The sequence below is a fragment of the Chrysochloris asiatica genome, unplaced genomic scaffold (assembly GCF_000296735.1).
Source record: "Chrysochloris asiatica unplaced genomic scaffold, ChrAsi1.0 scaffold00189, whole genome shotgun sequence".
Classification (NCBI taxonomy): Eukaryota; Metazoa; Chordata; class Mammalia; order Afrosoricida; family Chrysochloridae; genus Chrysochloris; species Chrysochloris asiatica.
In genome coordinates, this window is record NW_006408707.1 from 3603573 (window position 1) to 3607588 (window position 4016).

The following is a 4016-nucleotide window of genomic DNA, read 5'->3' on the forward strand; positions in this document are numbered from 1 at the left end:
TGCCTGACCAAAACCATGGTATTTTCAATAACCTCATATGCATGTGAAAGCTGGACAGTGAATAAGGAAGACCATAGAAGAATTGATACCTTTGAGTTATGGTGTTGGAGGAGAATATTGAAAGTGCCATGGGCTGCCAAAAGAACCAACAGATCTGTATTGGAAGAAATACAGCCAGAGTGCTCCTTGGAGGCCAGGATGGCCAAACTTCATGTCTCATACTTTGTACATATTGTCAGGAAGGACCAGTCGCTGGAGAAGAATACCATGTTTGGTAGGGGGGAATGTCAGAGAAAAAGAGGAAGACCCACAGCGAGATGGATTGGAAAAGTGGCAGCATCAATGGACTCAATTGTGACAACAATTGTGAGGTTTGCGTAGGACCAGGCAGTGTTTCGTTCTGTTGTCAGTATCGACTCGATGGCTCTTAACAACAACCACAAACATGTGTGTAGACAAAGTATTAGAAAAAATTACTTTCTAGGTACCCTGAAACTTAACAAATCTCTTGGAAATAGAAAATGATTTTCTTACTATTAATGCACAGTGCCAATGTGAGGATAATGGAGAGTTGTGTGTGTTCAGGTCTCAAAACAAATATACACTGCTGAAAGCAATGGAATGTTTTCCACATGGTATTTTCATTCCCTTCATTACTAACAATCTAGTTTTTGTTTTGCTTTGCTTTGGAAAGAATATATATAATATAAATGTTTGGTTTTATAGTTACTTGCATTGCTAAGAAGATGGAATGAGAAAATAAAAATTTACTTTTCTTTCCTAGTGAAAATAAATTATATTTAATGGTTGCAATTAATTAGTTTATTTCCCGTAACAACAACAATAACAACAATTTTCAACCACCATCACAACAAAGAAAAAACATCTTATTGTATTTGGTCAATTAAAAATAGTTTCTAGTTTGTTTATTCTATGTTTAGTACTATCAGTTCATTACAAATAGCTTAAAACTTCTGATTACTTAAATATGTTAAATATGGTGTGAAGATGCCAAATCCATTGTTATGGAATCATCTTCAAATAAATGTAATATCGTGATTTCTTTACTCTGTTTCCAAGTAAAGAAAAACAAAAACAAAAATGAAAAAAAAAAAAAAAAAGTCTGTAAAGGAAAAAAAAAAGAAAGACTACTTCTGGTAAGATGATAAACTAGGCAGGCGAGACACAAGAAACCAAGGGGAACAGATATCCGTGATAATCCTTGAACCCTGAGCTTCAAAGGAAATTGTGGATTAAAAACTTACTAGAAGAAGAAACTGAACAAAAACAGCAAACAATGAGACAAATGGAATTGTCAGTTGGCCTCACAGAGCTAAAGATAATTCAAAACCAGCTGCAACTATACATTGAAAGAGAAATTCCAGCTGGATTCAGAAGAAGATGTGCCACAATGGAATATGATTGTTGATGTCAGATGGATCTTGGCTGGAAGCATAAAATAACAGAAAGATGTTTATCTGTGCTTTATTGACTATGCAAAGGCTTTTGATTGTGTGGATCATGACAAACTATGGACAAAATTACGGATAATGAGTACTCCAGAACATTTAATTGTGCTCATGAAGAACCTGTACATAGACCAAGAGTCAGTTATTCAAACAGAACAAGGAACAAGGGGCACTGAATGATTTAAAATTAGGAAAAGTGTTTACCAAGGTTGTATTCTTTCATCATACTCATTCAGTATGTATGCTAAGCAACTAGGCTGAGAAGCTGGATTATATGAAGAAAAATGTGGCATCAGGTTAGGAAGAAGACTCATTAACAACCTGTGATACACAAATGATACAACCATGCTTGCTGAAAGTGAAGATGACATAAAATGCTTACTGATGAAGATCAAAGACTATAGCCTTCAGTATGGATTGCACTTCAATGTAAAGAAAACAAAAATCTTTACCACTGGACCAATAAACAACATCCATAGAAATGGAAAAAAGATTAAAGACTTCATTTTGCTCAGATCAACCATCAACAATCATGGAAGCAGAAGTCAAGAAATCAAACAATGTACTGCATTAGGCAACTCTGTTGCACAAGACCTCTTTAAAGTGCTGAAGAACAAAAATGTCTGTTTGAGGACTAAGGTGCGCCTGACCCAAACCATGGTATTTTCAATAATCTCATATGCAAGTGAAAGTTGGACAGTTAATAAAGAAGACTGTAGAAGAATTTATGTATTTGTGATATGGTGTTGGAGGAGAATATTAAAAGTAACATGGAATGCCACAAGAACAAACAAATCTGTGTTGGACGAAGTACAGCCAAAATGCTCCCTGGAAGCCAGGATGGCCAGACTTCATCTCTCATACTTCATACATATAGTCAGGAGGGACTAGTCTTTGCAGAAAGATATCATATTTGGTAAAATGGAGAGACTGAGAAAATAAGGTAAACCCCCATTGAGATGGATTTGCATAGTGGCAGCAACAATGATTGTGAAGTTGGTGCAGGACTGGGCAGTATTTCATTCTGTTGCACATAAGGGTCGCTATGTGCCACATAAGGTGCCAACTCAATGGCACCTAACAACAATACATGACATAAATAACTGTCAAAGTAACTAAAAAAAAAAAACAGCAAGAGAAACAAACAAACAAACAAAAAACAGCAAAAGACAAAATAGCTGACTGAGCTCTCATAAAAAGATTTTACCAAAGAGTAGAAAAATAGAAAGTCCACCCACACATTGGGAAAACTTTTTTTTGCAATGATTTCTCAGACAAGTTAAGTACCTTGACTTAACTCTAAAATTTATAGGAAACTACACCTCTGAACTAAGGAGCTCTGGTAGCGTAGTGGTTACGAATCGGGCTGCGAACCTTAAGGTCAGCAGTTCGAAACTACCAGCTGCTCCGCGGGAGAAAGATGAGGCTTTCTACTCCCGTAAAGATTTACACCCTCGGAAACCCTGTACAGGGTCACTATGGGTCGGAACCGACTCGATGGCACTTAACTTAACTTAACACCTCTGAACTGGTTTGGTGCTATATGGTAAGCACTGGACTGTGAACCACAAGGTTGGTGGTTCAAACCCACTAGCTGCTTCTCAGAAACCCTATACTGGATGGTTGTGAGTTCATATAGACTTGTTGGCAGTTAACATCATCAACAACAACAACAAGAAAAAGCCAATTTTAAAATGTGCCAAGGAAATGAACAGACACCTCACCAAACAGGAAATTCAGGCAGCCTAAAACATATGAAGACATTTTTGTAATCACTAGCTACTGTTGCTGTTGTTGTTGTTAAGTGCTATCAAGTTAGTTCTCATTGATAGTGACCCTGTATAGGGTTTCCAAGGAGCAGCTGGTGAACTTGAACCACTGAACTTGCCATTCAAACCGACTTTGCAGTCAGGTGCATTAATCCACAGGACCAATATTAGAGAGACACAAAATAAAACAGTAAGGAGATACATCTTCTCACCACAGCATTGATGTTATTGTTAAGTGCCATTGAGTCGGTTCTGACTCATAACGACCCTATATAGTGTTTCCAAGGAGTGGCTAGTGGATTTCAAAAGCTGACCTTTTTGTTAGCTGTCCATTACTTATTTTAGAGCACCACACCAGCATTAATACTGATGTTCAAAAAAATAGAAAACAACTAATGCTGGCCAAGATATGGAGAGACGGACCCTGTTAATTTGCTGGTGGCACTGCTACCACTGTTAAAACGATATGATGCTTCATCAAAAAGCTGAAAATATCAAGGCTGTTGTTCCAGTAACCCCTCTACTTGGTATATATCCCCAAGAAATAAGAGTCACAACACAAGTAGATACACACTGATGTTTATTGTAACACTATTCATAAGGAGCTCTGGTAGCGTAGTGGTTATGAATCGGGCTGTGAACCGCAAGGTCAGCAGTTCGAAACTACCAGCTGCTCCACGGGAGAAAGATGAGGCGTTCTGCTCCTGTAAAGATTAACAGCCTCGGAAACCCTATGCAGGCTCGCTATGAGTCGGAACCGACTCCACGGCACATAACA